Source organism: Manis javanica, chromosome 14 (assembly GCF_040802235.1).
Source record: "Manis javanica isolate MJ-LG chromosome 14, MJ_LKY, whole genome shotgun sequence".
Lineage (NCBI taxonomy): Eukaryota > Metazoa > Chordata > Mammalia > Pholidota > Manidae > Manis > Manis javanica.
In genome coordinates this window covers 15,243,590-15,269,796 of record NC_133169.1, presented here as the reverse complement: position 1 = coordinate 15,269,796, position 26,207 = coordinate 15,243,590, and positions in this window count along the sequence as shown.

The following is a 26,207-nucleotide window of genomic DNA, read 5'->3' as shown; positions in this document are numbered from 1 at the left end:
TAACCAAAACCTTATTCAGCCCCTATTCAGCCCCTATTCAGCCATAGGTCCTTAAGATTTTTTTACTCCAAAGACAGCCTTGTCCAGGTTTGGAATTGATCCTACATGATGCCTTTCAGAGAATCAGATCCTTAGAGATTGAAACTGGCCTTTCTGCCTGAAGACTGGCAAGTGGTATATCTTGATTTAACCCTTCACATGCACAATGCCACCAAGATTTGGCCTTCTCACTGCCCTCCTAATATTTGGCTTCTCTTCATTATTACATTTAATCTTTAATTTCCTAATATACCCTCCTCTTCTACCACCAGGACTCCAGCCTTGTCTTGAAGGTCAGTCTACTTGGATAGGTTTGTAAAACCTATAAACCCAAGGCCAGAGCTTTTTGACTGGGCCTTCACTGCTGGCTACAGATCTGACCCATCTTAGATACTCACCTGCATGAGACTTTATTATCACCACCATCTTGAGGCTCCTGCTGCTCTGTGCTATCCATTAGATCAGATTATTTAGCATGTCAGTACTGACCCAGATAGCATCAAATAAGCCTTCTGAAGCCAACCATATGGTTGATTTCCTGTATTCTAGACCTACTTATTGCAGGAATACTCCATCTTTACTAGTTTGTACATAAGAGGTTCCAACATACTCCACGTTAAGTTATGGCTCTACAGTTGAGCCACTGATTCTTCAATGCGACATGAGGCTCTTTTTACATCCACCTTGGCCTGCGTTACTTTCTCTTAGACTTTCTTTACCTATGTCCAATCATCCAATTCCTACCAGCCTTTCAAACATCACCCCTATGAAGTCTTCATTAAAACCCTAAAATTTGTTCCCAGCTGGCACATGCCTTGATTATAGGACTTCTCAGATTGCGTGTAATATTTTTCTTCTCACATATGTTTACTCCAAAAAGACTGAGCCCTCCTTAAGGGCTAGCTTAGCCCTTAACAGCTCCTTTCTCACAGCTGAGACCACATGTACCCTATAAAAATACCCCTGGGGCTAGTTCAACATTTCATGGAGTATGTCCAGGATCCACTCCCACTGTTTTGTCCAAATCCCTTGTTCTAGTCTAGAACTCCCCTTGGCTAATAATGCCTTCTGCCTGGAGAAACTGGTGGGTTCTAACCCTCTGCCTTGTCTCTTAAGGCTGAGCTCTTAATGTGTCTTCTTGGCTTTTGATTTCCCATCAAAAGTTCCATCCTTGGATCTACTTGAGTGTTTGCCCTCACACCCACTGACCAGAAACATCCCCGCCTGCATCCAGCCCAGTTTAGCCTCCAGGGACTCTAACTTAGGTCCTGTTTGTCCAGGCAGAGAATTTGGACAAAATAAGTAAACAGATTTGAGGTTTGTGGAGCTTTTTCTAATGAAAGAGAACAAAGCCTTCCTCTTCAAAAGGAGAAGTTACTGATTTACATCTTGAAACACAGGATGGTAAAATATCTGCCCTGTAACCCTGGGTCAAGCCAAGCCAAGGACTCTAGAGGTTCTACAGATGACATAAAGTAAAAATGAAGGCCATTTCAGATGTTAATTTATTCAGTGACAAAGAGGACCACAATGTGAATAGTAATGGAAATACTTTAACCATCACTTCATCTCTCATGCTCCCACCCCTTGACACTGACCTTTCTAAGTTCCTCAAATGTGTCATGGTTTTCTGATGCTATTGAACCTACATAAACTCTACCTCAAGCAGTCTTGCCTCTGCTTTTTCTCCCTGATTATATAATTTTCATCTTTCATGTTCCAAGTAAATACCCTCACCTTTTGGAACCTTTTTTGATTCCCTTATTGCTCACAGTATTCCTCTCACTAAAGACATTTCTTGTTAATTTGTTTGAAACTCTCACTAAAATTGAAACTCAGAATAGGGATTGTGAGTCTGGATACCAGAGTATCTAGGTCAGGGTGTGGCATTTAATTCATGTTCAATAAATATTTGTTGAGTGAATGAATTAAATAGACAACAATCATTGCTATGGCTGGTCACAGGAGGAATGACAGCATGTGTACAGATGGAGCTAAAACAAACTGGATATGTTCACTCTGGGGGAGGAACAATGGGAAGGTAGGGAAGAACAGACAAAGGCCGCTGATTCAGTGAAGACACTAAACAGAGACTGTGATGAGTGGCAGAAGTTGTCACGGCCAGAAGAAACTGTTGGAACCAAAATAGATAGCTGAGATAACAGAAGATACTGGTAGATGGGAACACAGCAGTAAGGACTTTGGATCAGGCTGTCTTCACCATGTTAGGTAGCTAACTTTAGAGGTATCTTTAGGAAAGCAACTAGTTTAGTGTAACAAAGTGGAGAGTCAGGCACCACCTCAATTACCCATGAGAAGCCCACAGGGGAACTACAGAAAGATTGGGAAATTGCACAGATCAACAATCCCTGTGTCCAGTCATGGCAGGGGGCAGGGATGGTAATGGAAATACGCAGTTATAAGAATTGTGTCACAAGACAGTGATTCTGTGTCAAGAGCAAGTTAGAAGTCCGATCATTAGTGTTATACAGAAGTAACAGCATGAAATTCACCTCCGTGCTTTGTCTCTTTCTGTGGTCAGTCTGTACTGGACACAGAAGCCTGAGTTATTCCATTAAATGTAAATCAGTTCCCATTACTTTGCTGCCTGAACACTTTTAATGACTTCCCATCACACCTGAAATAAAATCCAGAAACTTATCATGCCATTAGATCCTACATGATCTGGCTCCTGTTTGTTTCTCTGGTTTTATCCTGTAATACCTCCTCTTAAAGTCTGAGCTCCAGATATCCTTATATCGTTCTCCTCCTCAAACACATTGTTTGTTGCTGCCTCAGGGCCGTTACACATGCTGTTTTCTCCATCTGCAATTCTTTTACCTCAAATATTTGCATGACTTTTTTCCTAGTTTCCTCCAACATGTCATCTCCTCAGATAGAGGCTTAGAAAACTAAATACCATGCCCCTACCTACTTCAGTCTTTCTCTACTATCAAGATTAATTTGTATAGTCCTCAGCATTTCTTAACATCACACTATGCATTTATTTTGTATTGATTCTCCCAGTAAAATGTAAGCTGGTGAGGGCACAGAGGGTGTGTCTAAAGGATTACTCTCCCTTCAGTGTCTGGTACATTGTAGGTACTCAAAAAGTATTTATTAAGCAACACATAAGATAAATTTTCTTACTTCTTCCATTGACAATTTAGTTGTTCTTTTCTTTCAACACATCATTTAGAATGAGGTGATCATAACATTTTTTAAAAACCTCATTTCTCACTTTAAATAGATTCTAGGAGATAATTGCAGCCTCCTAAATCCCAATCTTTGCACAAATCTTTCAAAAAAATCTGTAATATCAAAACAAGGAGCACAAATAAAATCACACATGAGCCATACTTTCAACCATAATAGGAGAAAAAAAAATACCATGAATTTGAAATCCCTATAAATAGAGAAATAAACATGAAATTCCAACAGAGCTTCCCCTGGCGCTCCCACCAGTGATGCCAGCCTGTGGGTACAAACATTGGCAGCAGGGAGTTTTAAAAGACTCCACAGAAAAGACGAGAGGAAGCAGTTGGGGATAAAGGTAAAGGACGAGGGGGAAAAAAACCACTGCTATAAAAAGAAAGACTATCACTATTACTAAACTATAAGTCTGCATATCATAGTTTATAGCACCAGCTGCAGGTAGGCATTCTGAAAGTATGTAAGACCCAGAAGAGGCAGCCCTGGATATGGAATATTTTAGGGGATATGGAAATAAGACAGTGCTGGTACCTTTGTGCAAGTAGCAGTAAGATAAAAAGGAAATTAGAGGAAAATGAGAATGACAAAACATGCCAACCTCCACCCATTCCTATCACTCATTAAAGAAATCATGCTTCAATAATTCTGAGAAAAAGGTTGCTATTGAACTAGAACTTCTATCTACAACATTCATATAAGTAGAAAAAGTAGTCAAACTCCACATAAAGCTACAGTTACAAAAAAACAGAAAATAAGAATTTAATTATTTTACTGGATGAAAACTTCTAAAGCAAAAAAAAAAAAAATGAACTATTGTAATAGCATTCCAAACTAAGTTAAATAAACTTGAAGCATTTAAGGAGCTGAAAAATCAGAAATTTAAAAACTAATAGCAAAATGAACAAAAACATCAGGAAATATGGAATATAGATTGACAACTTAAAAGACATTAAGGTAAAAAACAACCATTTCAGAAATTTTGGATAAATTTCAAGGTACCAAAGGAAGGTTTGAATGAAACTTGAATGAAAACATAATGAGACACTAAAAAGAAACAAACAAAATTTGAGAATGAAAATGAAATAAAATTAAGGTAAAAATGGCTCAGTGAAAAAGTGGTTGAAATGGAAGACAATAGATATTGAAAATATGCATAACAAAACGATGGAATGTAACTAACACTTAATGCAATAATACAAAAATACTTTCCATAAGTAACAGGGAGCCTAAATCTGTGTATTGAATGGGCTAATCATGAGAATATCAGGAAAACTGACCCAGAATGATCAACTCAAGACAGATTCTAGAAAAACTATAAAACTTTAAAGAAAAAAAATTATTCCAAACCTTCAGGCAAAAGAAACAAATTACTTAAAAGGATAATAAAATTAGTGTGGCATAAGGCTTTTCTAAAGCAATACACAAAGCATAATAATAGTAGTACAGCATTTTTAAGAAATTAAGGGAAAAAAATGAACCAGGAATGTTTTATGCACAGCAGACCTCTTCTAGTTTCACAGAGATAGAAAAACACTTTTAAATATTTAATAACTAAGGTAATACTGTATTCACAAGTTCTTTCTGAGAAATCTATCAGAGAAAATGTGACTGAAGAAACTTCAGCAAAATGACTGAAAGTGAGCATTTAATATACATAAAGCAAATACAGAATGAAAACAAGGATGAGTTTACAAATGCAAAAATAGTATGAAACTCTCATATGGTCTAATAGAAAGTATAACATCATCATTGATTTCTGGATAAGTGGGTGGGTGTCAAAAGATATATAATGTAAAATTTACAAGACAGGTTAATAAGGGAATAAAAGGCACTATAAGAGGTGTGGATACAAAACTAACCCTTGGGACAACAAAAATCCTTCTTAAAAAACAAAATAGAAATTTAAAAAGGGATAAAAGAGATCTCTGATAGAGAAAAATAATAGTATATCTATATATGCTGAAATTAAAACAAAATTATAGTATATAATAGGAGTTGAGGCCAACAATATCAGTCAAATCAAGAAATGTGAAAAGGATTAATCCACTTATTACCAGAAAATGTTTTCAATTTGACTTATTCAGTAAAACTGAACTGTGCAATATATAAAAGTGACCCCTAAAGTGACTCCAAAAAGCTAAGAGCTGAGCAAAGTACAAAAGATGAAAGAAGAAACAAAAAGAAACACAAATCACAGGAGACTTTACTGTATTATTCCCAGGACATGGCAGGTCAAGTGGACACCAAATAAGAAATTCAAATGACATCACAAATAAGGTATATCTTATTGATATATAAAGAATATATCTTCTTTTATACACTGATAATACAAATATCCCTCCTCTCAATGGCACAGGAAATATTAACAAAAATTGATCATGTATTAGATCACAAAAAAACTGTTTGGAAATTCATATAATCAAAATATCACCAATAACACTCTAATCACTGTGAAATAAAAAATTAGAAACAAATTCAAAAGGACCTTCACTTAGAAAATTTAAAACCTACTAGGAAATTTTGAGTAGAAGGGTAATCACAAACAGGAATTATAGAATTTCTGAAAAACAATGAGGTTAAATTAGATATCAGTATCTGGGGTACAATTTAAAAAGTGATGAGAGAAAAATGTATCACCTTAAACATCTATAATAATAAAATGAAAGAATGCAAATAAATGAAAATAAAAACTCCAAAAGCTAGGGAGGACAAAAACAAAGTAACGAAGAAAGCTCAAGAAAGACAATAATAATGATAAAACAGATATTAATGAGATAAAGAAGAGGTTAAATGTAGATTAAACTAACAATTCAAAATCCTGGTTCTTTGGCGGGGGGGACATCAACAAATAAGCAAATCACTACTAACTAACTGAATTGAGGAAAAAGGGGAAAGACCACAAATATAAAAAGTAAAAAATTATGTCAGGAAAAAACTCTTGATAAAGAAGAGACTTAAAAAGTCATGATATGCTACTTTTCATATCTCTATGCAAATAAATTTGAAAAAGTAGGTGAAATAGATTATTTCTTAGGAAAACATAATTTGTGAAAATTATCTCCAAGACAGAGGAAAGCTTATTGAGGTCAATTTGCAGAGAAGAAATACAGAAAGTTACCAAAGAATAACTCCATAAAAATGTAACAGGGTCAGATGCGCTCCTAGGAAAATCTGCCAAACATTTCAAGAGTAACATTGGGAGAAGCAATCTTCCATTGGCCCTGAGTTTCCCTGCACATTCTTGCTGGGTATGCCAAGGATGCAAGATCCTGACCACTCTTTACTTGGGCCATCTCTCAGGCTTGTAGTAGCAGCAACCAACCTTGATGGATCAAGCAAAGCCCAGGTTTGTTTCTGCTTACTCTGAAAGTGGTGGATCTCGCAAGCTCAGTGTTTCTCTCCTGTAATGCAGCCCGCTGTGGCTGCAGGCAACCATCTAAGCCTACCAGTGTTACCCATGTGGGACTTACAGGAGACTGATAGGAAAATGAAGCTCTGGCTGATGCTTTTGCCAATAAAATCCCTTGTCTCTGACCAAAGAATCTCATGTCTTCTACTAGCATCCATGAGATGGCAACAGGCTAATTTGTTAGCCTATAACTAGGATGAAATCTCAGACTTACACAGTTGTTGAAAACCAGAGTGTCCCATTACTATGTAAATTATTTCAGAGCACGGTGAGTAAAATAAAACTTTTAAATTATTTTTATGAAGCAAATGCAGTATCAATAGCTAAACCTAATAATATAGTGCAAAAATGAAAATTATGGAGAAAATAGTGCAAAAATTTAAAAAACTACTTGCTAATATCAATGGAAAAATAAAAATTTTTCTAAGACTCAAATACCACATTAAGTAAATAGTCCACCATGACCAACTTATGGGATTTATATAAAGAGTTAAAGAATTGTTCAATATTAGGAAATTTAATAATTTAACCTACCATATTAATTCATCTAAGGAGAAAATCACATAAGTATCTCTACAAATGCTGAAAAATAATAAACATTTAATATCCATTCCTAATAAACTCAAAAAATAGGATTGGTTGGCTACTTCCTTAACAAGAAATTATGTATATGTCTCTTTCCTAAACCCAATACATTGCTTAAAAGATGGGGGTGGAGGGAGGACTAGAGATGTTCTGATTAAGAAGAATAAGGCAAGGATACCCCTATCTTCACTACTATTTAACAAAGTACCAGTATTAGCCAATGCAACTAGACAAGAGAAAATAACTAGAGACATAAAATTTGGAGAAAACCTATTTGCAACTAACATGAGAGTATAACTAGAAAATGCAGAAAATGGATAATAAAACTAAGACAATAAAAAAAATTCAGTCACACAGCAGAATATAAAATAAACATGCAAACAGTAAAAGCCTTTGTGTATGCAAATAACATTCATATAGAAGATATAATGAAAGAGAATTACACTTAAAAATATTTTCATTAAAATGAATAAAATACTTAGGAATGAACTTACAAGAAATGGACAAAACTGACATGAGCAAAACCATGATACATTTCTGGAGGACCAAAAGTAGACATGAACAAATGGAAAGATCTCCCTTGTTCTTAAATGGCATGTCTCAACATCATCAATTTCATCAGTTCTCCCAAAACTAATGTGTAAATTAAATGTCATCCCGATGAAATATCAATGAGCTTTTTTTTTTTGGAGCTAGGAGACAGGTGATTTAGGTGATACTAAAATTTTCACATGAAAAAATTAAACACATTAGTAAGGAAAACATTAAAAAGGAAGAGAGATGAGGTGAAGCAGCCAAACCAGACTTCAGAACATATTACAGAGCCTCTTGGAGGGTGCTATCCAGGGGAGTAGCCACTAATTACCTGCTGCTAAGTGAGCATTTAAAATGTGCCTAGTGCAATGAAAGAACTGGATTTTTATTTTTAATTAATTACAGTAAATTTAAATAGCTACATGTAGTTAATGACTACTGCCTTAAATAAGGATAGCTTTATAATTAAATAAGTATGGTACTGGTGCATGAATAACCAACCAATTAAGTGGAATATCATGTCTAGAAATAGATTTTCTCTCTCTCATCTATAATATCTCATCTATGTGAAAGGCATTATCTCAATGGGACAAAGAGCTTTTTAAACAATGATGCTGGAACAAGTGGAGGATAGTCATTTTGTACAAGATAAAACTGTATTTATTCCTCACACCATAATCAAGAATAAACTACAAAATTTATCTAAATGTAGTAAATGAAACCATACAAGAACTAGAAGGAAACATGGGTGAATTCCGTTTTATTAACCTTGGTATAAAAGAAAATGTTCTATGATTCAAAATTCAGATGCAATAAAATAAATGATTGATAAATTTGACAATATAAAGTAAAACTTTTGAATGGCAAATCAAAAAACCATCATAAGCAAATCAAAGACAAATGATATAAAAAAATTTACAGCAAACATCACAGAAAAATATTAATATCCCTCACATATGAAAAGTTTTGAAAAACTGAGGAAAAAAGATTTTATTAATGCTATGGGAAATGGGCAAAACTATAAAGATATAATTAATCAAAATTGTCCCTTAAATGTATGAAAAGATGTTTCATGTTACTCATAGAAAAAGAAGTGCACATTAAAACTCATGGAGGTAATGTTTCTCATGCATCTTATTGGCAAAAACCTCAAAAGCTTATAATACATTGTTGGCAAGACTTGCTCATATGTTGTTAATGGGAAAGCAAATGTTCCAACTCTTATGGGACAGGGTGTTTGGCAATATTTGACAAAACTGTATATGTATTTGCCTTTTGACACAGCAATCCCACTTCCTGGAATTTACCCTAAACAGTATGAGAATATACTCAAGCGGTTATTCATTGCCTCATTATTTGTAGTTGCAAAATATTGGAAACTACCTAAATGTTCACACATAGAAGATTGGTTAAACATGCTATGTTACATGCACACAACACAGCAGCGTAATATTATGGCGCTGCAAAAACAAATGAGGAAGGCCTCAGTGAAGCAACAGGGGACTATTTCCAGAATATATTAAGTGGAAAGAGCAAAGTGTGAGGGCATATACTGTATCAATTACACACTTCATAAATTTAATTTCAGTGTGGCTATATTACAAATATCTTTGTTCATAGGAAATGCACACTGTATCAAAGAGTAAAAGGAAGAGAAATATGCAATCTACTCACAGATAGTTCAGTAAAAGTAGCTAGAAAGAAAGAAGAAGGAAAGCAAATATAATACAATGTTGAAATAGGTGAATCAGAGTAAAGTGTAGGAACAGCTGCAGGGGAGAATCTGGGACATCTCTTGAGATTTCCCAGAGCACATTTTGTTGCTGCCATCTTTGTTCATCACTGATTGCCAGTTGCTAATTCTTTCTTGTTCACCTTTGTATCCCCAATACTTCTGGCAGGATTTGGTCTGGGTATATGGGAAGCTTGTAAGTATTCTGTGAATGAATGAATGAATGAATGAATGAATGAATGAATGAATGAAAAAAGACATCAGAAGAGACAGATAATGTAGATAGGTTTCCCCAGGGGAGGTATCTCAGAGAAGGTGAAACTTAAAATGTATCCTAAAAACTGTTAAAAATAGGAGCAAAAACAGAGGGCAAATATGAACAGGGGAAACATTTTAAGGCAGGAACAGGCATGAAATGACAGGGCTGGAGACAGGGTCATTACAACAGGATCAGCAGCGTTGGAATGGAATTACCGGGGGTGGGGAAAGTTGGGGTTCCTATGGCCAGGATCCTCACTGAACCTAAACCACAAGATGATGTAACTGGCCCCTTGCTAGGCTACTGCTTCCACACCCTAGGCAATAAGCTATTATTGCACTATATAAAGAGCTGGGCCCAGTGCTCTGGGCAGGGGCAGAGATGGCAGAGGATTACAGACCTGCAGACTGTTGGATGCAGACGTAACTCTAGTGCTTGACCTACCGCCAGGAGAACAAGCCAGGTAATAAATCCTTGCACCCCAAGAACGTTCTACTGTCATTTCTTTGGTCACATTGAACCCATAGTGAACTTGCCCGGGGCTGAAACCCATTGGCAAGACAGTGGGAAAGAAATTCGGAAAGCTGATGAAGAGACTCAGACTATAGAGACACTACAAATGGAGACAGAAAGTTTGAGGGAGGCACCAGAAACTCCCACGGAGGCATGGCTACTGGGTAACAAACAACAAAATATCCAAAATGCGGGACTGCTCCTGTTGGCCTTACACACTGGGGAACAAATAAGCCAGCGGTGAAGACTCTACCACTGTTGCCCTCTCTGACGTTTGTCACTGGTCAAGCAGGCTCCCAACTGCTCGGCTCTTCCTTCAGAATTTTAAAGCAGGAATCTAGGCAGAGGGCAGCTTGGTTTGACTTTGTCATTTCATTACATAGCCATAGGAAAATGCTGCAGTTTTTTTTTTTAATCCATTTCACTAACTACATTGTTTCATGCTCTGAGAGTTTTGCTTTGATGAAACCATCTGAAAAAAAAAAAGATAATCTTAAATAGGTTTCAACTTTAAAGGCCAGAAAATAAGAATTTCAACTCCATGATTAACTAGGCATGGCTTACACTCTATGAGGTGCCAGAGCTTAACTTGAAAGATGTTAAATGCTTCAAGCTGTGCAAGCATGTGTTTCCCTCAAATGGGCAGAAGTGATTATCATGAACACAGGCAAAACTTTAATTGAGGGATGTACACAGTTGCCTCAGTTACACAGGGCTTCCCAGACCTACAAATTATGTATTCAGTAATTTTATTTTTCCCTGAAAAGATCAATATTAATCCATGATAGGTGAATGCCTATAAGACATTCCAGCAATCAGACAACAGCTATAAAGCACAGTGATGAGGCTGACGTCAGCACTACATGACGTAGACCTGCATGGGTACTTTTAGAACTAAAAGGACAAACTGTCACCTTTTCCACTGGCAGGCCTAGGCAGGGGAAAAAGATGAGTGAAATTCTGAAAAAAAGAAATGGCCATTTATTCTTTCATTTGATGCATATTTATTAGCATAAAAAGGTGCTTATTTTTAAGCATAGCAAAATATTAGTAAGCATCTCTTCCAAAATTTCCACACACTGAGTTTCTGTGTGTCCATACATTTGTAAGTTACTTTAATTATATAATTGCTCAATCAGCAAATATTTATTAACTATCTAGGAAGTGCCAAATACTCCTCTGTGCAGTAGGGATATACGTCGGGGGGAAAAATGGCAAAGATTACTTTCCTCAGGAGCTTACATTCTAGTAGGATAGGCACTAAACAACATAACTAGATAAAATGTATGGCGTGCTGGTCAAGAGTGTGGGGAAAAACAAAGCCTGGGAGGACAGGAAATGAGGAGACTGTGATTTTATTTAAGGTTTTGGGGAAGGTCTCACTGAGAAGATTTTAAGAAAAGACTTGAAGGATGTGAGGGAGTAAGCCATGTGGAGGGCTAAGGAGAGGGGTCTGGAGGGGATGCAGGGAGAAGCCAGGACCCGCTGGCGTGTCCTCGGAGAGCAGGAGAATGGGGTGCTTGGAGCAGAGAGGGCCAACGGAGGGGTCACTGGAGAAGTCAGCGAGCAGCCTGAAGCCACACCTTGGCCACTGTAGGTAAGGACGTTGGCCTTTGTTCTGTATAAACTGAGGAGCCAGGAAGGATTTTGAATAGGAGAATGAACTTGACATGTTGAGAAAATCACCCTGATGGCTGCACAGAGAATAGATCACAGGGAGACAAAAATCAGAAGAAAGGAGGCAAATTAGTAGGTTGTTGAAATAAACCATGAAGGAAATTACACTATCCAGGTAAAAGGACATAAAGCAAAGAGGATGTAGATACAGATTTTTTTTTTAAATCAGCTTGTTTTCCTCTTGGAAGGAGTATTTACACTGAGGGAAAAGATATTTTTATGAAGTAACTGAAGGCAAGGAATGTTCTAGCTGGTATACTTCAGGAAAAGGGAGGGTTTGGATGAGGTTAAGTTAGGAAATGTGCACATGTCCCAGGCCACCTAAAAGATATACATAAGGAGCATCTAGAAGAGAAAGAAGGATACAGAGACCTAGGAGCATTTCCAAGACAAATTGGCCACTTTATAGTTTTTACTACAGGCTGTGTGAGAGCAATACCAGACTGGCTCCTAGATTTTCCCACTGTCTTTGGATGGCAGCACCCCATCTTAACCCTAGCTTAACTTCTCTAGGGGAGCATAACCAGGTCCATGGAAGCTCTTACTAAATCAGGAGAGGAGTACAAAGAAATAAAGATAAAAAGGAGAGAAAAAAAAGAAGTCCCAGAGAAAAGGCATAGATCAAGGAGAGAAAGACAGGGAGGAAAAGATTCAAGAAGAAAATAAAGATGACCATTTTATTTTAAAAGTGGTCACAAGTATTTTAAAAGTGTCACAAGCAACTGCTCCGGCCACTATTCTATGACACTCACCATCCCAGCAGCAAATATCTGATCAAGGATGTGCAAGAATACAGTTGAACAAATAAAAAGGATTTCTGACTACGTTGATTTGATGAACTTTGCACATCTAGGGGACAGACTGTCTGGATATAGTTCTAATATGGTCACTAACATCTTTTTATAGTAGCTGAAAAAAGATAAAAATGTTTTGTATTATCATTGAATTACCCCAGATTCTTTTAATTCCCTTTGTGCTGTTATTTTCAGCAGAGATGCAGAAAATAATTGAATATAAAAATCAGAATTGGATGCAAGTTAACCCAAAACTTTATTGGAATTTGATAAATCTGATCAATTTAGACAGCTAAACTAGATAATTCAAGTTTCCAAGTAAATTTTTGGGATCAAGCAATCATACAAAAATGAGCAATCCAGTTTGGCTGTCTGAACTGATCAAGCAAACCAGATAATTGCAAAACTTCCCCCTCATTTGTGCTACATAGATACAGTTCAATTGCAGAAAGGTACCTTTGGAAAATTCTAATGGGATTACATTGGCAGTGGAGTTTTCCATGTTTTAATCCTCAGCATTGTCTCTAACAACTTGTTTGAACAGAAATGTGGTTTGCGATCCAGGGTTGAGGACAAATGGTACTGGATTGTTGATTATTATTTTCTGGGCTCTTTCAAATTTTTATCGCAGTTCATGTCCCTGTCATGATCCTAATGTCAGGTTGCTAGGTCATTACTTCTCTTCCTCGTCTTGTTGACACACGTCTGGAAACTCACCAGCCCTTTTTCCTATCCAACCGCTGAGTCGGCCTATTTGGAAAATCAGCGCCAAGTAGCAATTCTGGGTAAACGCCCTTCTCTCTATTCTTGAATTTCTCCTGTTCCCCTCCTCCAGTGCCAGCTGTGCACCCCTCCACCTGGCACTACTTTGGGATTAACCCAAGTGTGAGCCAAGGCGATGCAAAGCAGCACCGGGAACAACAGTGCCCTTACACATCCAGCTACATTATGCTCTCCCCCTTTACCAGCTCTTTTCTATCTCATAAGGGCCCTCTACCCAAAATCCCATTTGTTGCCTCTTTCCCATTATACTAATAGTTACCTTACGGTAATAATAATAATAGTAGCCAACACTTCAGTGCTTAGTGAGTTCCAGACACTGTTTTACTTCTATATATTCATTTGATCCTCATTCAAGTGTTATGCAACAGACACTATTATTGGACACCTTTTATAGATGAGGGAAGAGAAGTACAATTAAGAAACTTGCCCAAAGTCTCACTGCTCACAAGTAGGAACTCAAGGCCAAGTGAACTGGCCAAAGAACCCATACTAGGAAACTGTTCTGCCCCAAATGCCTTTCAGCAGAGCCTACTACAGTAATGAGCACATCTTCTGGGCTGAAAAGCAACAGAGGGGGTTTCTCTGCTGGATTTCGTTTAGTGGTAGAATAGCCCTCCTTTACTGCATGGAGGGACCATGGAGATTTCCTCTCTTCCCAGGGCCTAGAGGTCACAAGGGTGCCGCATGGAGCTGTGATGGCAGTTAGGGCCAGCGTTTGATATTGCTGGCACCCACGCTTCCCTGAAGTTCTCCTCCCCTTCTGTCCTCAAAGGCTGTGAAAGCATCAGAGAGACTGGAAATAACATCAGAATAACTGTAAACTGCTGAATTCCCATTACAGTCAACTGGCTGATGTGTGGATGTAGACTCAAGGGTCCAGCTAAAAGGAGATTTATGGAGCTTGTGGACTCATTCAGCTACACACAGGGTGCCAGCTAGTAGACTAGCTGTTGGTGTTCTCAGCACTCCTGTCTGTTTTATTGCATGACAATCATTAACTCTTCTTTCTTTCATTTACCTTGCTTAATTTGTTCACTAATTCATTAGACTTACTATTAAGTATCTACTGGGGAGCATCAGATAATGTGCTAAATTAGAGGATGCAAAGTTGAAATATTATCTCTGAGCTGCAGTTCCCCACATCAACTGAGGAATCATTGCATTGTGACTCTTACACGACGATATCCTTTCATATGGTAATGCAAATATCTTTGTTCATACAGGCTCAAAAAGAGTAACTCCCCGAGTACCAAACCTTTGACCCTAAGATGCCCTTTTAATACTCAACTACATTGAGTATTTACATGGCTTACCAGTTTGCAGATTTCATCTCTCTGATGTTCTTCAGAATTCTCCACCTAACATTTTTTGTTGTTGTTAAAGTAGGAGGGTCTCAGTGGGTACATATGTCTTAGTATTTGTCTCAAACTAATTTTTAGTTCAGTTTGAGAAATTAACTTTTGATGTCTCAATATCCTCCTTTGAAAAAAATGGGAAAAAAAAGTCTAATTTGAAGATTAAATGAAATAATAGGCTTACATGTAATGGATACTAAAACGGCCATGGAGAAGGAGGAGCGAAAAGAGGAAGGGAAGAGAACTTATGTCACATGATTTTTGCAAGAGTAAAAACACAGTACGAGTAGAGAAACCCCATGAGCAATGAGGTAACAGGATGATGACTTTCTTAGAGGAATGAAGGGTGTTTTTGTTCTTGTGAGAGTGCTTTGTCATTTTGTTTTTGTTTTTACTTTGGGGATCTTTCAGTGAAATGTAAGAATCTTTTCTATATTTTTAAGTTCTTAAATTATGTTCTTTCTTGGCTTTCTGTTTTCTCTGAGCCGAAATCTGATCCCCCACATGATTTGGGAAATTTTCTGTAGTCTCTGTCCTCCCAGTTCCCTCACAGAAATATCGTGCTTTATTTTAACATAGGATGCTTTCTTTTTCCATTTAAAAATAACTCTGGGACAACAGATGAGCCCACTTATTTATATTTAATGAAAAAGCATTTCAGAAAGCCATGGTGACAACTAGATTAAGAAAATGCAAGATTTTTGGTTTCAGAGTCCCAATTTTATATTATGCAAAAATATTTGAGGCCAAGAAACCACAAAGAAAAAGAGAAGGAAACATAAATATATCTTACCCAGCTTTTAGGAAAATATATGTAAGATGACTAAATATGAGTTCAACAACCAGCTCAAAATATGGTAGGAATAATTAGAGAACTGACTTTGGAAGACAAGGCACTCTGGTCTGGTTTTCTAAGGATTCATGGGAAGCTTACTATAAGAAGAAGAAATATATTTAAGAAACTGCTAAAGATCCAGCAATTGAAAATGTTTCAAGTTAAAACTAACCAGAGTTAGAATAATACAGGCCACCACAGTAAAGTGGGGAAAGGGATATAAAACTTTTATATGCAAAAAGCCTTCAAAAATATTAGAGAAGTCTAGTACAAGGGGCCTGGAGGTGCCATATGTAAAAATAAGTTGAAGCAGAGCAAGAGAATTTAGCTTTAGCAATGAGTGAAAGGATTATATGCCAAGCCACAGGAAAATATTTCAGCAGAAAATAATTGGCTTTGGAAATATATTTTCAGAATAAAGGGGCAAAGGTTAAAGCTGTTCTCCTGACAGAATACTAATGAGAAATTAAAGACAGGGGAGAAGAAACGACACAAAGACGGTGATGGTTACTTCTTTAAGAAGTAGTGAGGGAAGGGAGCTAGCTGCCAGGACTGGGAACTCTTCTCCTGGAGTAACTGGGAAAATGTTTTAAAGTCAAATGGTAGATAGTGAACAGCAGTGAAAAAGTTAGAAACTGAAAAGGTAATTTAATACACCAGGTCTTAATAATATATCACTATTACTACTAGATTGATAGCATACTGTCCCACTATATCAAAATCTTTTATAATAAAGGGATCATATAAAAGGATCGATAAACATCTCTTTAAAACAATAAAGCAAACATATTCCATATGCTTTAGAGGAAATGAAGAAAAAATTAGTTAAGATTTAAACTTGTTTAGGTCTCTTTTGCCAGGCTAGATTAGTAAAAATTCAAAACAGAAGTAAACATTATTTTTCAAAAGGCCAGGAACTTAAAATCAAAGGAGGAGCCCAGGCAGTATGTACTGAAGATGTGGCAATTTTCTGGTTAAGCTGTTTTATCTGGATAGCTTCCAAGTACTTTTTTATTTAAGTTCATACTATTAAAATTATCTTTCTAGAAAATTAACTATGTGCCAAGTTGCCTTTTTGTGCTCTATGAATATAACATAAGAAGCATGAGTTATAATTTAAGATTTTTCAACAATATGCATCCCAATTAATCATGTATAATACATATTATACAAATATTATATATTAGATTTTGTGGGTACAATGAGAGCAAAGAGTTACAAATCTAAGTTCTTCACATACATGCTAACTTCTTTTTTCCTTACAGAAAAGTCTGTATGGTAAATTCTATGATCATCCCATCTTGTAAGTGAGAACATGAAGGACCTGTGATGAGAGTGAATTGCCCAAGATCACAGAGCCAGGAGCTGTGATTTGAATCTGTGCTGCTTGGTGCCCACAGTCCCATAACCACCATGTTATGCAGCCATCAGATAAACAGGCAGATATGTTTACTTATGAAATCACTCTGTTAGAAGTATGAAAAGCATGGTATGAAAGCAAATTGAAGGTATATCTAACTGTGTGGGAAGAAGGGAAGGTGAGAAAAGTCTTCCTTGAGAGATAAGTAGGAATTCATTTAGGTATTAAGTTGGAGAAGGACATTTCTCACAGAGATATAAACACAAGGTGTGAGAGAGCATGCGTCTGGGGAAGGGGGAGATTACAAATAGTCACATGCCACTAGTACACAAAACAGAAGCATGTCCATACATTGTTTTTGCAAAACCGCTGCAGATGAAGTGAGTTTTCAAAAGCTCAGTTTATCCTACTTAATCGAAAGCCAAGATGTATTCTCTTCAAATAAAGTAGACTTTCATATTAGAGATGTTAATTGGTGGGTATGCTGGAGGTAGATTAAATTTCATCAAGATGGCTAAAGCGACTGGCTGATCATAATTCCAAGTATTGTGACTTTACCAACAATCAAAATAGATGAAATATTTCATTCAATTGATTAGTCGGTCTAAACTGGAACGAGACAGAAATTTCAAAAAAATTATTTTTTTTACATCCTGTTTATAAAGTGCAGCCTTAGAATATTCTATGTTCCTACTAAACACAGCTCTTTGCTTCTGTTAGCATGGCTCTTTTTACAAACCTGTTTTTAAATCAATTGAACATTTTTTTAAATGTCATATGGTCTACTTTCTAACAGTATCTTTAGTGAAATAAAAATACAAATACAGACAACAATACAATGATGTAACTTCGTATTATTAAAAAAGAATTGTCTGTTAATTTAAAAATCTATTACCCATTCCCATCCTTAAAATTGCTGGAGTCTTTTTTCTTTGCTTTTTAGGTATTGATTTATATTCCAGTGAAATAGTTTCCTTGAAATGTTTTAGAATTTCCTCTAAGAAGAGTTAATGTTTAATATTCTAGTGTATAATTATGTTCAATAACAAAATTAAAAATTAATTTTGAGATTAACCAAATATCACTCCGACTTCTCATTACTGTCTCAATATTCTATTTTTATTTGAGTTCCATGCCATTTGCATGAAATGAAACTGGGCCTTAATTTTGAAACCATGAATGGGACTCTCCTATGTGCTGCCACTGTTTGCACCACTTGCAATGATTCATACAGACCTCCCTAACTGCTAACACCCAGTGTATCCCTGTCAGGAACCAAAGCTCCCTGAGGACTCAGTGGCTGCATCTATTCATACCTCCTAATGAGATCTCAGGTACTGATGGCACACAAGCCAGAAATGGAGTTGGTCATGCTCTTCAGAGAGTCCACAGTTCCTGCTACACAGTGAAGTCCCCCTAGTTGCCACTCAATGTTAGTTCAGAAGGTCCACAAATGACATACTTCACAGCTGAACATAATAATAATGAAAAAGAAAATACTCAACACTCTGGCTGATTCCCACAGACTGGGAGTTCTGAGGGTGCCATTCTCTTCTCCTCAGAGCTGCCCAAGAGACTGTAGTGTCTCCCTACCTTCCTAGGACACCCATGCTTCAAACTCGCAGCCACGACCATGGGGTTCCTGTGACATGAGCCTTCCATGACCAATGGGATTGGAATCCATCAGAACATGTATTTCATGGACTCTACTAACTACTGGCAGGGGCCCTAAATTACCACAACCCCCATAGAAACTCAGATGCAGGGAGTTGCCTCCATCAAGGGCCACTGGCTAATGGATGCTGCCTAAGATGTTGTCTTTTCCAAGAAAAATGAAATGATACAAAAAAAATGGTCTAAGACACCTAGAAAACCTGAGAATGATAAACACCATGACAACTTCACTTTTGTATAGAGCTAAGTGCCTCAGTGCATACACCTTCATACGCTTAAGTTAGAAACACAGCTAGGTGAGATGCTTTCTTAGAATTATCTGGTATTCATTTCTGACACCCGAAGTCTAGGTTTCTTCTTCCATCTTTTCATTATTTGCATAAATCATGGTTCTTAGTGATTTTTACATTGCTATGATAAAGTAAATAAGAAGTTAAGTTGCCCTCTCTTCATTATACATTTCCTTTCACGTAATATTCTTTAGTGAAATTAGACACGTTCACTGGAGGACCTTAAAATGCCAATGACAAAAACAAAATCTAATTAAACCAATGTTCTCTTTTACTCTGTGGACTACTAAAAAAAAGACTATTTTTTAGAATTTCATATAGAGGATAATTTTCACTTATTTCTATATTGAGAAAAGATTATCATCTGTCATATGCTAACTTACATGAGTATAAACTGTATGAACACATGTCATTTCTGAATGTGCTTTCTTTGGGTAACAAGACTCTCTCCCACTTTAGAACAGCCATTTTACAAAGAAATCAAATAAAATTGCTTTAAGCTGTATAGTAAGGAATACCATACCTATGAGTTTATGATAATTTAGTATGGGCTAAGTTAAAGTCTTATGTATTCCTTCAGAGCAAGATCCATGTCTGTTTTATTTATTTTTAAAAATTTGCCTGTTCCCAAAACACCTAGGGACAGTGCCTTAAACAATACTAAACACTGACAAATGAATTAAAATAATTCATGTACTTGAAAGGATTTAAATTCAATATAACTTCAACTTCACCATCTCACAATTTAGCTTCTTTGTAACTGGTTTACATTCCCTAGAGTTTTTAATATATTTGAATTATGTCTAACTATGGCATCATTAGCTGAGATCAGTTTCATTACTCAGGATTAATATAAGGAACTATACTGGTAAATTCATTAATTTATGGATCTATCATATCACATAAAAATGTAAATTTAAAGCTATTGAGAAAACATACTTTTAAAGAAGAATAAACTGGAACAGACTTACCAGAAAATGTTAAACTATTTTGGTGGATTTGGGGTTTGTTAAATTCTTAAGTATGTTTGGCCTAACACATTTCCCTTTAATTCCCTTAATGTACCCTGTGGATTTCCACAGAAATGTGAACCGTATGTTTCTGATTCACTTATACTTAACTCATCAACATGTTTGGTAAAAATGATTTGAAGCATAAAGCCTCATGAACAGTTTTTGTGGGCTTTTATTTTAGTAAACAATTGGAACCTGAACCCAGAAATCTTGGGGCTTCATTTAATACTCAAATTCCAGAGAAAAGGAGAAAATTCTTAACTGGATCAGGCACTTTGCCTTTGACAGTGTCACACTCCAAATCTTGCAGCTGAGTGGAATTATTTTGATAGTATACTCTATTTCTTGTCTCCTTTATTTAAGAGAATTTAAGGCTTTGATGGTGCAAAACTTGTTTGCTTCAGGACTAGATGACACCCCATCAGCTCTGTGTTTATGCAGGCCTAGGTAAGTGCTATAATTGCCCTGGGAGCCTGCTCATCAAGGGCATCCGAAAGGAAGGCTTTTCTCTCTGGTAGTAAACTAAGAGGATCAAACAGTATAATTCCATAATCTCTCATGACCCACCAACTACAACTTGTATATTTATGTAGAGAGAAAGAGACAAAAATTTTTACCTGACTCTCTCCAGCACACGTAAACAAGGATAACATTATCTATTTAATGGCTATTTTTATCAAACTAATTATTCCTCAGTTTTCTAGTTCACCCCCAGCATCTTAGATAAAGCATGGAGACACATCCATTTCCTTTCCCTACCAACTTGGGAAAACATACACTAAAGGTCTATGTCTGAATTTTTAATGAAAGATGTTTAGCTCCACAATCTGGCTAGTTGTTCTTTGCCATTAGTCCATCATCCCGTGGGGTTTTATTTTTCTCATTAAAATGGCTGACATCTCATTTTTTGGAAATTAACAATCACACCTCCTGTTCCTCCTCCCCTGTCACGGCCATTTCTCCAGGAGCTTTCAGATCCTGGTTCCCTGTGGTTTGTATTTATAAAGACCCTTAACACTCTGTGAAACATTAGAGATAATCTACTTATACTGATGTCTACTTTTCCCTGCACCCACCCCACTACCTCCTTCATTACGAAACCTCCCGCCTTCCCTGTTACTTCTAAGGACTCCTTTGCAAACAAGATCTTAGGTCTAGAGCATTCTTTTCCTTCTGCTGCTCATTGCAAATTAGAAATAAAAATCCTCTGGCGATGAGATATATGTAATTTCTGTATAAGAAACTTAAAAACAGAGGATTAGCAAACCAAAATAAGAATAACCCAAAGGAAATGACTTAGAAGAAAAATAGCTCTCTCTCTTCAACTCTCTCTGGAATTAAAGAGAGATGAAACAGATATGTGTGGTATTTGCAGATAAAAAGTATGCTTTTTAAAGAGCATAAAATCTACCTTCTAAGTTTCATAAAAAAAAAGGTCCTGACCTTTACTTTTATCAAACTAGATAGGCACAGTGTATCAGGAAAAAAATACAGTGAAAGAAAACTAGGGGAATGGGTCCTGAGCTGCTCACTGAGAAACATGCCTGGACCAAGGTGTTGTGGAAAAGGAGGTAATAAGGAAGGAAGTGTGTTAGCCCTCATTTATAGTCATGAAGGACTTTTTATTTCCCTGTTTACATAAATCACTCTTATCTATGAAGATGAGAGTCTGAATGGCCTCACTCCAGAGTGGACAGAGTAAGGAATTCCTAAGACTTCTTTGTATTATTTATGTTTCACCTCATACTTTAGAATTTTTCTTTAAAAAATATATCATACAATGTGAATAATGTACTTGTTGTGTAGTGTATGTATACATTTTACAGATAAATACACAGATATTGAAAGAATGGGTTCCATAGGCTCTTTGTTTTGTTTTACTAATAGGGATACAAATCAAAACTATGTTTGGAACCCACTGACCAATCAAAGGTCAATGATCTGAGGCAGTTCCTGAAATGCTAGCATTTTTTCCCTTGGACAACTCACTAACATCTTGGAATCTCCATTTCAAGTACCAAGATTAAATTAGATACTACCTGAGGTCCCTGTTGGCAAAATGCCAGTCATCCATTGTACACATGCTAGTTAAAAACCAGTTAACTTAATTAAGTCATAAAAATACACTCAGTGAACCAAGTGGACCCAATAATCAACATTTCTTCACTTTCTAATATGAGATAAGTAGCTCAGTTGTAGTTCTTGTCTTATTTCCATTCATCAGAGTTAAGGTGTTCTTAGGCCTTAGATGAGAAATACAGTGTTCTGTGTTGAGGATTAACAGGAGAAAGTATCAAATTGCATTGGCTAGCCTGATACCCTTATTGACTGAGAAAAGCAAGCTTTGTTCCTTTTCTTGGATCCTGCAAATGTGAGTGTGTGTGTCTACTGAGGGCAGGGAGGGGAGAGCAAAGGATAGAGAACAGAAAAAAAAAAATACAGTAACTTGAAATTTATGGTGATTTGCAACTGAAGTATGACATTAAAGATTGCCATCAAAGAGCTGGGAGTCTAATCATGGAAGGAAAGTTTTAAATGTATTCTATTTAATCTTTATAAAAAGGCACCAGGAACAGCTTCCTTCTCCTGTGCTAGACAGCTACATGTTGCATACAACAGTGTTTCCTAGGATTTTCCTGGTGGTGAGTTTAAGGCCATAGTTTACGCACACAGGGGAGGGAAAGTTCTTAATGGTCATAAACTGGGAACAAATAAATGTTCAACTCTTAATGAGAAAGAAAATACTTAAGGTAATTTAGAACCAGCTTTGATAAGTATTCTCCTAAATCTTCCTTAATTACATCCTTACATTGCTGCTACAGAGAACTTTTTGGATGTTACGGTTTATTCAAGGCCCATTTTCTTAAAATTTTATGATCCATTTTCTTAATATTCTTGGCTGTATCTCTTCTGAGTTCACAGTCAGATCTTATCTTTACCCAATCGATCAAATTCTACACTCTACTGTGCATAGCTACAAATAATATGGGGTATATCTCACGTATTTTCTTTGAAAATTAAGAGTTTTTGTGATACACCTTCCTTACTATATTTTTGACTTCTTAAAAAGCAAAAACAGTGTTTAATTCATTTTAGATGAATTAACTCGAAGCATGATACTTTGCTCAGAGCAGGTGCTCAAAATATACATTGGATAAATGAATGAGTGTGCAGGAGGAGAGCAGTGCCTTACCAGATGCAGAGGAGCTTTCCCACAATATAATCTGGGGACCATTTGTGTCATTCACTCTTATGAGATGGTTTAAATGCAACTTTATTGGGCCCCACTCCAAACCTATAGGACTTCTCATATATTAATAAGCCCACCAGGACACTTACATAGGTTTATTTATTTAGTCTTCATATTAAGCCCTATTCATTAGGTACTGTTATTAGGTCCATCTTACAGATAAGAAAATTGAGGCAGAGAAAAGAATAGGTAACTTACCCATGGCCACACAATTAGTAAATGGTAGAGCCTGGTTCAAACCCAGGCAATTTGGTTCTAAAGGTCACATGCTTAACCACCAGGCTAAACTGCTTGGTAGAGAAGGTGGTAAAGAACAAAGTCCTAGGGATTTCAAGGAAGAATGAAATTATTGTGCTGCCACAAAAGGAATCCTTCTAAGCAAAAAATCATGATGTGCTTCTGTGGCTGTGAGTCTTAAAAGGCATTGTGAAAATATGATTTCGTAGCATTTTCCTGAAAAACAGTTGTGTAGCTGCTCTCACGCCCACTACACCTCTGCAACAAGTGTCACTCTTGGAGTTGGTGGCTCTAAGTTAATCTGTATAAGCTGCCACCCAGGGGACTGGGGTCCTCAGTGTGGGGGGAAGCCTTTGTCTTACAGACAAAGAAATACATGCCTAAGTGGAATGAAGATTCTATATCGAGCATAAATAAAAATGTAATTTTAGGGAAACATAAATTAATATATTCTTCACTGTAGGCATACTAGAAAGTAGGAGCAAGGAATTTCTTATACACTTTGATGCTGAACCAGGTTATATGTATCACAATAAAAGGTATACAGAAATAGAGACTCCAGACCAACTCATTCTCACCAGCCTGAAGTAGCAGTGGTAGAGAATGTAATTTCCTGGGGCTTGAGAAAAGTTACTCCCTTAGGTTTAGGGTAATTATACAGTCAGAATATATGCTGACAGGCACTTCACATTTCAGTCCTCTCTGAGAACAGGAAGGGCTGAAATCCATTTACTTTTTTTTTTTTTCAGATTAATTGACAGCTCTAGTTGTCACACCCAGTTGTCAACAACAAAAGGGATATAATGTTAAATATGTCCTTATGAGGCAGTTTCCCGATGCTCTGCTTGCTCTTAATAAGATATAAGGAACTTTGATCTCAGTTTTCCAGAGAACAGGTCAGTTTAGAACGGGACTAAGACCCAGAATTATCTGTGATATTGAGATGGGCACACAGTTCAAGTCATCGAGCATTTTTGGAATGCCTGTTATATGCCAGGCATAACACTCGTCTCCAGTGGGAGAATTTCCTACAAGTCACATGGAAGAGTATCTAACAGGACAAGAAGTAATGAGAATAAGACAGATTTGGGTCACTAGATCTGACGAACAAACACAGAAAAGGGTATAAAGTAGACCATTCTTCTGAGGGATGACCTTGAACACTTGATTAAAGTACCCTGGTATAGTTAAAAAAAAAAAAAGGAAAATATTGGATTCCCTTTTTATTCAACAAGGTAGGATGATTTTTTTTAAAGCAAATCCTAAACACAAAATTGATACAGGGGAATATTTCAGTGTAACTCAGCATGCATTTAAATGAAATGTGAATTATTCATTACCAAGAAAGTGCAAAGCCTTTCAACTGAATTTGTCTGACTTGTTTGGCAGCAATAAATATGATGGATGGTGTACTTCAGGCACCTATCCAAGTCCAATCATATTACATTTTCAAAGTATCAACATTTAAAAGCCCCATTCCTTTTATATCAGCAATAGTGCGTGGAAACATCTACCAGACACATGGCAATCAACACATTAGGCAAACATGTTTGCCAGGCTCTGTAGTTTTCCGGGAAATACAAACTCAGCAGATGAAGAAGGATTTGCATGTTACAGCTCAGAGCTCTACCATTTGAAATACATCACATGGATTTGAGGAATGAGGATTCATCTCATTAATAGTAAGTATATTTCACAAAAGCATGGACATCATTTTCTAGCTCAAGTGGCAGAGAAAAGGCTGAAATGCAAGTTTTATGAGTTTTAAATCAGCATATTTTCCACTGCAAAGGATGTTTTCCAGTCTAATTTTCCATATCACTGAAGCCTGGGATAGAGTTACTGAATATCCACCACAGTTTTTCCCTCTCTTGTAACATATAAGGTGTGTTCCAATGACCTAGATTTGGGTATGCAACTCTGCCATTAACTTTGTGTACCTAAACAAGTCACCTAACTTCTCTCAAGTCTATTTTTCTAGCCTGTTACCATGTTGAATAAATTGAAGGGGTTTAAACAGATCCTATGAGGATTCTTGCAAATTGTCACCATGCAAGTATGTTAGTATTAAAAATAATGATCGCCCTGAGGTTAAGTATTATATACACACTTGTTAACTTAAGTGCATTATGTATAGAAGTAATAATAATTGAACATTATTAAACATTTGCTATGTGCCAGGCACTATTCTAAATACTCCACTTGTATAAAATGATTTAATCTTAACCACAGACCTATTAAGAAATTTCTATTATTATTCCCATTTTACATGTGAAATATCCAAGGCTCAGAGAGGTAATGGAGGAACTGAGAATATGGCACCAGGAAGCCCACTTAATGACCACTGTTGCATAACGTATGCTATAAACGAATAGCACTAGACCAGTGGTCAGTACACCTTGACTCTGTTTCTCATTTAGAGACCTCTTAGCAAGAAGCTGGAACCAAACACAGGCTAACAAAACACTTACTGAAGGCACTGATGAGCAACGTGTTTTCTCCCAAGTCTCTGAATCCCACTTTACCCACCTACCTCACCAGTATCTGTGAGGCTCAGAGAAGAAACACATTTTACACAGGTCTAAGAGGCTGTTAGCAAATATGTGTTAAGAAGCAAACGACAGCCTTAGTAAATGGCTAAACTGGTTTTCCCAC